This window comes from Stegastes partitus, unplaced genomic scaffold (genome assembly GCF_000690725.1).
Source record: "Stegastes partitus isolate 25-593 unplaced genomic scaffold, Stegastes_partitus-1.0.2 Scaffold598, whole genome shotgun sequence".
Lineage (NCBI taxonomy): Eukaryota > Metazoa > Chordata > Actinopteri > Pomacentridae > Stegastes > Stegastes partitus.
In genome coordinates, this window is record NW_007578329.1 from 371,277 (window position 1) to 382,356 (window position 11,080).

At 44.8% G+C, this 11,080-nt stretch overlaps 1 protein-coding gene across 2 annotated transcripts in view; it reads left to right on the forward strand.

Annotated features, from left to right (window-relative positions):
* The first annotated feature begins 4,873 nt into the window (after positions 1-4,873).
* Positions 4,874-11,080, forward strand: part of rreb1a (ras responsive element binding protein 1a) — a 74,193-nt gene continuing 67,986 nt past the window's right edge. For both annotated transcript variants that reach the window (XM_008289201.1, XM_008289203.1), the window contains exon 1: positions 4,874-5,544. The gene's annotated coding sequence lies outside the window, so the exon portion shown is untranslated. The remainder of the gene's footprint in view (positions 5,545-11,080) is intronic.

Genomic DNA, 11,080 nt, shown 5'->3' on the forward strand with positions numbered 1-11,080 from the left:
TTCTGAGCGTGTTGTGAAGCGCACGCCGCCGCCGCCGCCGTCCTGCAGGTGAGGAGTCGTCGGCTTCGTCTCCAGCGGACGTGAAGCGTCCCGGAGCTCGCTTTGGTTTCCAGACCTGCTTCGTGCTCCAAAGGCCTCAGGCTGCAAGGCAAACAACTGTTACCTACAAATCATCCGTCACTATTGGAAACCGGTTTTTCTCCCCCTCCTCCCTCCTGCTCCTCCCCCACCACCACCACCATCCTCCCTCCTCCTCCTCCTCCTCCGACTCCTCGATCACATGTCCGAGCTGCATCTTGTAGAACTTTTTTCTTGTTCTTGTGTTTTTTTTCTTTTCTTTGCCACTTTTTTTGTTTTTGTTGCCGCTGTGAGGAAACACAAGGCCGAGGTGAGCATGTGTTTCTGAGGCTGGCCGGCAGCAGCGTGAGCAGCATGTGCTTGTCATCCCCCACACTGCCGACAGGTGTTGGCTTCATGTGACGGCTGCCTGTCCGGACAGCGCTCCAATGGAGGAGGAGGAGGAGGAGGAGGAGTGTGTAAAGTTTCATCAACAACAACTGTGTCAACTCTAGCGTTGGGAAACCCTCCAGCCCAGATCTCCTCTCCGGGCTCAGGGATGCCTCTCCTCCTCCTCCTCCTCCTCCTCCTCCTCCTCCTGCTGCTGCCGCTGCTCTCCGCTGGATGAATGGATGAATCCACCCTTTTGTTGGCGATGGTTCGTTCCTTGGCAACGGCTCCATGGTTACAGTCCAATAAATAACATCACACTCCCTCGGCTGCAGCGCTGGATCTCCGGCCGGGATGCAGGAGGAGAGTTTTCAACTTTGGCCCTTTTTCTTTTTGTCAGTTTCAAAACCAAACTTTTATTTTATTTTATTTTATTTTTTGCCTCAGTGAGCTTTTAAATGCAGTAAAAAAAAAAAAAAAAAAGAAACTTTTTAACTACAATTTTTTAAAAGAAATGATTTAATGTAATTTTACAGTTTTCCCCATTTTGTTAAATTAAAGTTAATATCAATAAAATTACAGAAAAAAGTGTTAATAAAAATAAATAAAAATAAATAAAGTCCACATCAGAAATCTGCATTTTTACAAAATCTAGTTTATTGTTTTATTATTTTTGACCTGAACATTCGACTGTTTCACTCTTTGAAATGAGGAATAAAATATTTTACAGAATTAAAAACTCGTGTTTAATAAAGACGGAAGCCGGTTAAAGAATTAAACTGTTTTATGAAGGAATTAAAAAATAATAAATCTTTATTTTTTAAACAGATTTTCCCAGTTTTTGTCATAATAATTAACAAACCTGTGACTAGATAGATAGATAGATAGATATGCCTTTATTAATCTCACGGTGGAGAAATTCACATCGTTGACAGCAGCTTTCAACAGACGTACACAGATACGACACAGGAAAAAACAAAAAATAAAAAATGTACATATAAATATCAGAATATCAATATCAGAATATCAGAAATAGTGCAAACATATCAGAAATAGTGCAAACATGAGAAATGGGCTTCTGGGAATATAGAAAAGATATATGTATATATATGTATATGTATGTTTATATTTATATATAAAAGATAGGGATTAAGTATATAATAATAATAATAGTAATAATAATTATAATAATAGGCAGTGCAAATTTAGATATATACATACATACATATAGAGGTAGTGCAAATGAGAGTGAGAAATCAGAACTCTGTATTTGTTGTTAATTCTTCTCCCTGGATTTGCCTCATTATTCAAACTTTGCTTTATTCTGTAAAACCCTGAAGCGTAAACGTGTCGCTGAGCTCGAGACAAACTCCGGGACTCTGAAGCGAATCATCTCGAGCGGCGTCTCGTCGTTTCCCAGCAGATTAATCTGAATTGAAAAGTGGCCGGTTGAGGTGAAAAGCGCTGATTGGATTAGTGACGTAACCTCGTTATCTGCTTTCGCGGCTCCGAGTGTGTCGGCTGCTTTTCCTCACGCTGCCAGGACTCGAGCACTCGGTCTCTCTGCGGGGACTCGGCCTTCTGCTTCACGTCTTTAAGGCTGGAGTCGGACAGGAAGCTGCCGGGGACGTCTGAGCTTCTGCTTTGAACCTGAAGCTGCGAGCAGATAAAAACAACGTCTGGAGACACGATGGGCCCACTCGGGTCAAACGGTTCTCCCGTTAATCCACCAACATTTAGTGAACACCAGGTCTGAACAGCAGGGGGAGCTGTTTCTACGACTTCAACGTCCACAAGTAACACAAGCGCGTGTTTCGGCCATCTTGTTTAACGTTGTTTGTCGCCGTTTCTTCTTCGGTGGTGGTTCATCGGCGCCACCTGCAGCTCCACCGAAGCATTTTCACCACATCTTGACGCGCAGCGGCAGAAAAAGGCGAATTTGGAAGAAACCGTCCTTAAGTTTATACGCTCATGATCTGCTGAAGATGAATCCTAAACATCGCACTTCATTTCTTCTGCTGCCACGCTCAAGAAAATCCAGCTGAACACAGCAAATGTTACAACATGCTCTTTGAATTTGAATGATCCTGATCCCCAGAGGATGAACCTTTGAGCATTCCTGACCCTTTGTGGGCTTTTCTGCAGGTCCACCCTCAGGATAATTTATCTGTTAAACCGAGAAACAAAAAACCCAAACAAAGAAAATACGCCACAGATATTCGTAGTGCTCAGAGGATGAACCCAGACGATCGTACAGCAGTGGCTCAGAATCCATTACATATTTTTATGCAGTTAAAAAAGTTTTAAAAGTTTCTCAAAATGTTTTTTCGCTGCCTTGAGATTATTTTCAGAAGAAGAATTCATGATCTCCTGAAGATGAATCCTAAATACTGCCCCTTTTACTGCTGCCACTCTCAAGACAACCCACTGGTTCCCAACAAATCCTACAACAATTTTAATGGTCATGATCCCCAGAGGATGAACCTCTTTCCTTTTCAAGGCGCCACCTCCAGGACACTTTACTTACTTTGTTAAACTGAGAACCAAAAGCCCAAACAAAGACGAATCCATTCAGAAACATGTCACATATTCATACTATCCAGAGGACGAACCAGAAAAACGTCCAAAATTTATCAACAAAAAGTTTTTATTCTTGTTTGAGGTAATTCAGGATCTCCTGAAGATGAGTCCTGAAGGTTGTACCTTTTTCTGCTGCAACTCTCAAAGAAACCTACGTGTACACAACAAATTTTACAACCAAGCTGTTAAGTTTCACTTATTTTTAGTGATCCACAGAGGATGAACCTCTGAATTGTTTTAGACTCTGGAAGGGCGTTTTGAGGCACCACCTGCAGGATACTTTGGTTATTTTACTAAACTGAGAACAAAAATCCCAAATGAACATGAAATCATCGACTGTATCGCAGATGTTCAGCGTGTCCAGAGGATGAACCCAAATGTACAACAGCAGCCGAGCTGAAACTGTGACCTTCTTCTTCATAATTCCTCCATGTTTTTCTGCTTTCTTCTTCACGTTTGGATCTTCTTGTTTTTTTTTTAGCAGGGTCGTTTCTTCTTCTGCTCAGTGGCGCCACCTGCTGTTTGCTTCACCTTGTCTTTACGGCGCCACCTTCTGGTGACACTTTGATGCGACGCAGTCAATAGAAACGAGATTAGGTCACTTTCTTTTGTTGCAGTTTGCTTTAAACTCATGTGTATTCGGTAGCGACGGCGAGCTAAACCAGCAGCGCATCACCGCTGGTTTGCAGTCGACCAAACGTTGGGGGGATGCAGGCCGCCACCCGAACCCCTCCTCTGGTCCGTCTGGTTCTTCCAGTTCTGGAGGTGCTCAAAGGGTTCCCAGAGGAGCCGAGGCCTTTCAGATGCGTAGCGCCCCGTTGAGCAGGATTTCTACCCGGCGACAGAAGCGCTAACGACTCTTTGGCTGGAACCTGATCTGGTTTTACCTCCAACAGCTGACTTCATCCGCAGGACGCTTTGTAATGTTTAAAATGTGTTAACTTTACGTTTTGCTCCACATTTAAGGTTCAAGTTAACATGAAGTCACTTTTAATGACACAAATGTCATTAATTTACGTTTGACACCAGATTCACGGGTTAACTTTGGTGCTTTTTTGGACTTCTGACTTTATTTTTAATGTTTAAAATGTAATTATTTTACTTTTTACTTCACATTTATGGTCCAAGTTAATATTAATTAACTTTTAACTTTACTTTTAATGATATAAATGCCATTACTTTACATTTGACTTCATATTTAAGGTTGAAGGTGGTATTATTTCACTTTTGACTTGACTTTTAACCTTTTAAACGTCATTACTTTACTTTTTGCTTCGTATTTGCGGTTTAACTTGATGTTTTTTGTACTTTTAGCGTCACTTTTACTCTTTAAAATATGATTACTTCACTCGTGAGGCCATGTTTGAGGCCTCAGATGTCATCAGTTTGCTCCTGACTTGACTTTGAATGCAAACAAAGCTTCAAAGTGCGCTGATTGCTTCACCAACACCTCCCTGGAAACAGCAGCAGTTTTCTTCCAACCCCCCTCCGGCTGACGGTTGGCATCCTCTCTCTGTCTTTCTGCTCTCCAAATCCCGCGATATCTCACCCTTCCCCTCCCGCTTCTTCCCCGCTCAAACATCGCGATAGTTGCTGCTGCTGCTCCTGCAGTGTGGCTGGATGGCTTCTTATCTTTGAACACCTTAAAGTCGGCGCAGGACGATAAAACGAGCGCCTGGATGTGAAAGTTTACGCAGCAGAATGACAAAAAGAGCGACTTTAGAGTGAGTTGGAGGGAAAGTTGTGGATGAGTTAGCAACAAGTGGCGGAAATGTGAGTGTGGTGAGGGTTTAAAGTGCGTATTTTGTGCGTAAAGTTGTGGGTAAATGCGTAAACAGTGTGGATCTGTGGACTGGACATGGTGAGGAAACGGGATGCTGCTGCGTAAAAACGCAGAAGTAACGCGTGTCCGTGCGTAAAGACAGAGATGCTTGGTGGCCACGTCCCCTTGGAGACTGGAGAGACAACACGTGATGAGCTTTACTTATCAGGTTTAGAGGGAGAGAGACACCGAGACACGCCGAGAGAGAGAGAGCCGGAGGGGGGACGGAGCTGCTGGGAGTCCCGGCGCGCAAAAGACGCAAAAAATACATCCTGAAATTAACGCAGTTTTTCCTCTCGACGGCTGCTTTCCTCGAGTTTTTTTTTTTTTTTTTTTTTTTTAATTCTCCGGGAGAGGAGAGCGAAGGAAGAAGGGAGGAAGAGCCGCAGAGAGGAGGAGGAGGGAGGGAGGAGAGAGGAGGGAGGAGGAGGGGAGGAGAAGCCGGAGTAAAGTTTGTCCAAGTTTGCACATCCCTTCGGAAACGCCATTTTGATTCCTCTCCTCTTCGGAGCGAGTTTGCAGCTTCTCTCTCCCCCTTTTTCTTTTTTTTTTTTTTTTCCTTTTATCATCCACCATCATCCTCTTCATCTTCATCATCACCATCGCCCCCACCACCACCACCACCATCATCATCATCATCATCATCCTCGCCACGATGTCTCGGCGCAAGCAGCCCAACCCCAACAAAGTGAAGCGTAAGTCTGCCCGTTCTCTGCTTCTCCATCGCTGCCTTTTTCTCCGCTCTTCTGCCTTTCCGTCGATGTTTCCGCAAAAGTTTCCACTTGTTGCGGCTGTTTTTTGGGGTAGAACTTTGCGCGGAGATGTGAGACTCGTTTTTCTCTCCTCTCTCCGTGTTGCTTCCTAGTTTGATGCGCATCCAAGCGGTGGAATTCAGCCTCTTCCTCATTCACTTCAGCTAATTATCCGCCTGTGTGGGCTGCTTTTCTGCGCTTCTGTTGTTTTTATACACTTTTTGGTGCAACTTTTAACCCCCCCGGGGGCAGTTAGTGGGGCTTTTTGCCCCGCGGGGAGGGCGGCAGGACGGAGGGGAGGGGAGGAGGGGGGGGTTCAAAGTCTGCTCGCCGCCGGAGTCGAGCATCCATATCTCGGGTGCACTTTGGTCGGAGCCTCGCTGCTAGTGGCCATGTGTGAAGCTACCAGACAAGCTAACGGCAGCTAGCACCGCCGCCCGGGCCGAACCCTTTCACAATAAAACCACCTGTTGCTGCGCAGCGCGATGGGGAGACCTGTTGATGCAGATGTTCAGCTTTGTGCGCACTGAAGGTATTAGTGAGCAGATTAGTGATGATTTGGATGTTTTATCTGTTGCTGAATCGGTTGTTTGTCACTTCATACCTGCAGCTGATGATTGTTTCAGTTTCAGATTAAATGTCAGAAAAAGTTGAGTTTTGTCCACAAATGTTCAGTTTAGTGTCAGAAACCAGAAAATGTTCTCATTTTACAATCAGCAATCAGAGAAATCAACTAAAAAAGCAGCATTTTGGTGGTTTTGTCTCATAAATGTCAGAAAAAGTTTATTTTTTTGACGTCAGAAACCTGAATATTCACTTTTTCTATAAAAATCCTCCAAACCGACGATGAAACCGGCTGAAAGCTTAATCGATGGATCAGAGCAGCTGAAGGTGTTTTTTCTTATTTGTGAGCTCGTTTTGCTGCTTTATGTAAAAAATGAACTGAATAAAATCACATCAGAGGATTTTGTACTGGTACTGACGATCGGTTTGGGTTCAGTTTGGTCCCAAAACGTTCAGTTTACTGAAGGAGGAAAGAAACCAGAAAAATATCGTTTTTTAAAACATCTATTTATTTATATTCACATCTTATTGAAGGAAGTTGGAGGATTTAGACTTTTATTTTCGTAAAAAACAGTTCAAACACCGACTGACTGATGGATTCGTCGCTGCAGTTTCAGCTTTTTCTTCACTTTTGCTGTAAAACTTCACATTTTTATCTCCAGTTAGTGAATCAGTCGTTTGTTTGGGCGAAGAAAAGATGAAAAAGAGCAAAATATTCAGTTTGTCTGAAGACATTTAGAGTTTTTTGTCTTTAAAAATGACTCGAGTCGATGCTGAAAGTCGTTCTCTGTGAAGAGCTTTTATTGTTTTAATCCAGGTTTTTGTGAGTTTATTGACTTTTTTAACCGTTTGTCGGGATTTTGCTGAATTTCTGGAACGTCTTTGTGACTTTATTTCATCTCAGCGACTCCAAACGTTTAAATTCTGCTTTTTTTTGTTGTTGCTGCTTTCCTGGAACGTTATTGTGAGTTAATGCCTCAGAAGTGCTTTTATTTTGTATAAAACATCTTTAAATGTGACGCTGGTTCAGCTGCAGACACTTTATGAAGCTTTTAACTTTTAATTTCATGTGTTTTTGGTTTGAATTCAGCAGGAACGCTTCATTTCTGGGTTTATTTTCCACTAAAACGTAAAAACAATGATGTGGTTTTTCCTCTCTTTAGCTTCTTCTTTATAATATTTGGGGATCTGATCCAGAACCTGCTCATCCTGAGCTGGATGTTGTGTTCGGCCATCTTGCATCAGATGCTTGTGCAGGAAGTCCAGCGGCTTTCAGAGCATCTTGGTTCTGCTTAGAAGTGCATTAACTGTGACTTTAGGGGAGATTTTGTGCAGGAAGGTTCTGTTTTCTGGCCTTTCCAGCTCAACTTAAAGCGCGTTTTGTTCTGGTTTTGTGTCCAGGCTGCAGCTCAGAGTCCGTTTAGTGACTCTGAGCTGCTGTGGAGTCGCTGTGATGCGTCTGCAGCACGTTTTTATTTCTGCATACGGCCTCAGACGGTGCCTTTACATGACTACTCCTAACCTCTGGGCTCCGTGGTGCATCTTTATGGTACGATTGTGTCTCTTCGATCACTTAGAACGAGACAGTTTGAGTTTTGGGAGGCGTTCTGGTCCCTGAAGCTCCGCCTGATGTGTGGAGCTCTGCTTGTTGTGGGTTCTGTACATTCATTTGAATGCATTGTGTTGTGTTTATCAGCGGCTCTACGCGTCTGCAGCTGCATGAATCTGAGCTACGCTGCCTCCTAATGCCGTGTTTGTCACTGGTGGCAGCGTTTTACTGATTTTTCTGGTGATCTTTGTGTTTTTCTGTCGACTCCTAACCCTCACCCTCCACGGTGACTTCATGGTCCCTGTAGCTTCATGAACATGCTGTCATTTGTTCGTTTATGAGTGGCTTTGTTAGTCTGTAGCAGATACGGGCCTTATGGTGCATCTGTGTCATGCTTTAGAAGCTTTTACTTCTTTATTTTAACCTGTAGCTCGACTTTCTGTGGTTTTTGCTTCTATTTACATCAACTTCAGTGTATTTTAGTCTCCTGGAGCCTCAGAAACTCCTAGAAAAAGTGATTAAATCGCCTTTAAACGTTAGAAATCTTCATATCTCTGTTTTAGATGTAAGTTTGAGCCTGGCCACGTTGTGTTTTGTCCAGTTAGAAGGTAACGAGTCGTTTCAAGCTTTATTTTGAAACGACCGATGGCCTCGCTTCCGCTAGCCTCCGCGCTAACTGCCGCTAGCTGGACGCCGCCGCGGTGACCTTGTCCGGGAACATTTCGCAGCAAAGCGGCCGCAGCGCAGCGAGCAGGCGGCGGGACGCGGAGCCGCGGCGGCCCGCGGAGCCGAGCCGCCCGGTCCGGACCCGGTTCCGCGGCTGTTTGGCGACTTTTCGCCGCGTTTCCGACACTTTTCCACCGTCTCCGGTTGCAGCAGCAGCAGCAGCATCGACGTGACGCCTGTTGCATCCTCCTCCTCCTCCTCCTCCTCCTCCTCCTCCGGTGATCCGTTCCTCTCTTTCGACATCTTTAACTTCCATTTTAAACGTTAACTCGGGACTCGGTGTCGCCGTTAATCCGCCTCCAGCCGCCGGAGCCGCACTTTGACAACTTTTTTATTTATTTATTTATTTTTGTAGCAGCTAGCTTTAGCCGTTAGCTTCGTCGTCGGTGTTTTTTTCCGTTTTTCTTTCCTTTTCTTCCTCCTCTGTGGAGGAGGAGGAGGAGGAGGATGCTGCTGCTGCCGCCGCCGGTAAAAAGTCCGACCAGGTGTGCTCCGGTTACCGGCGGCTGTTATCGCTGCTCCGGTCAATCATTGACTCCGTGTCACTGGAACCTCCATCTGCAGCTCCGGCGGCACCAAACCACCATTTTAGCCCCAAAACGGCCTCAATAATCGATCAATAATCAATCAATAAGGGATCAATAACACTCAGTCTGACCCGCAGCTCGGGTCAAACTTCATCACTCCTCCTGGTTTGGAGTCAAACTGCGGATAAAGTGACTTTAAAGTGCGTTTATTGGAGTTAAAATCGAGTTTTTGTGAGTTTACGGAGTTTAAACTTCATGTTTGTTCGCTTTAGTTTCACTTTTCCTCTCCTGACCTCCTACTTCCTGATTCTAGCCTCACTTTTACTCTCTCCAGTTGAATTTTCTTCATCCTGCAGCTCAGTGGAACCAGAACAAATCATTAAAAACGTCAATAAAAGTTGAATTTCTTGGGTTGTTCATGTCACAGAACCTCTGGAGCCGACCCGTCCGGCGCCGTCCGACTGCAGTGCGTTTGGTTTTTGTACCAGCAGTCAGATAAACAGCAGCTCAGTGTGTTTTTAGGGGTTTTTAAGGCTTCGTTTGGAGTCAAATGTACCAACAAACAAACAAAATCCACTGATGTTGGTGCTTTGAGCTCTCATAGAGTCACAGTGACGTGTCTGCAGCTTCATTCATGATTCAAAAGTGCATAAAAGTGCATTAAATGTCACTTTAATTTGACTTTATGACACTTTAAGGTCCTCTTTGTGTTAATTTATGTGTAGATGAAGCAGAAATAAACCAACACCCTGCAGGATACAGAACACTGGTGCAGCTCCGACTCTGGTTCTGGTGCTTGGAGCTGCTGTGGGGGGACGTTGACGCATCTGTAGCTTAATTCATGCTTTAAAACTGCATAAAAGTGCATTAAATGTCTTTCTAATGTGACTTTATTGCACTTTAAGGTCCTTATTATGGCTTCTATTTCAGTTTTAGAGTTAATTTATGTGTATTTTAAACAGAAACTGTGACAAATTGTGTTTTGATGCAACTTTAAGGTCCTTTTTTGCTTATTTTAGGGTTCTTTGCATTAATTTAAGTGTATATGAAGCAGAAATAAACCAACATCCTGCAGGATAAACGACATTTCTGCTGCTCAGAGGCTGTTTTTTACACTTTGAGTTCTGGTGGAGTCACGGTGACGCATCTGTAGCTCAGTTTCTGCTTCGAAACGGCATAAAAGTGCTTTAACTTGACTTTATTCCACTTAAATTGTGTTTTGGTGCCTTTTAGAGCGGCTTAATTCCACTTTAAGGTCCTTTTTTAAAACTTTTTTAGTGTTAAAAGTGCTTTAAAGGTCAGACTAACTCCACTTCGTGGCCCGTTTAGCGTTTCAGGCTTCTTTGTGTTATTTTGGGCGTATTTGTAGCAGAAACACACCAACAGGATGAAGTCTTGGTGCAGCTCCTGGTCTGGTCCTGGTCCTGGTAGCTGCTGAGGGGGGACGCTGGTCCTGGTAGCTGCTGAGGGGGGACGCTGGTCCTGGTAGCTGCTGAGGGGGGACGCTGGTGGGTCCGCAGCAGGTTTTTGGGGACTCGGTTCAGACTTGGTGGCCCTTCAGGCTTCTGTCAGGAGGTTTCAGTCTCGGTGAGTCTGGGTTTCTACCCGTCGGCCTGTTCTGATGGGTTTCGGGCCTCCTGGCGGCTCAGCGGCTCCGTCCGATTCACACCAGCAGCTCTGGTGTTTGGGAGGATCTGGCTGTGGTCGGTGCTGGTCTTGGTCAGGAGCAGGAGGAGGAGGAGGAGGAGGAGGAGGAGGAGGGATCCGGATGAGCAGTTAGCATTCCATTACGAAATTCAACACTGAGGCCGAGCCGCCGTCTCTCCTCCAGCTGAGGGGGAAGCTGGACTCCAGGGTCTAAAATGGAGATGGGAGGAGGAGGAGGAGGAGGAGGAGGTTCTGCTCATCAGGTTCTACTGAGAACAAGGATGCTTTAAACAGCTGCTTTAGTCTCTGAACCTGAATAAACCCTCCTCCTCTTCCTCCTCTTCCTCCTCTTCCTCCTCCTCTTCTTTTCTTTTTACTCTTCTGCTTCCCTTCTTTCCTCTCCTCCCTCCTCTCCTCCTTCCTCTCCTCCTTCCTCTCCTCCTTCCTCTCCTCTTTTGTCTCCTCC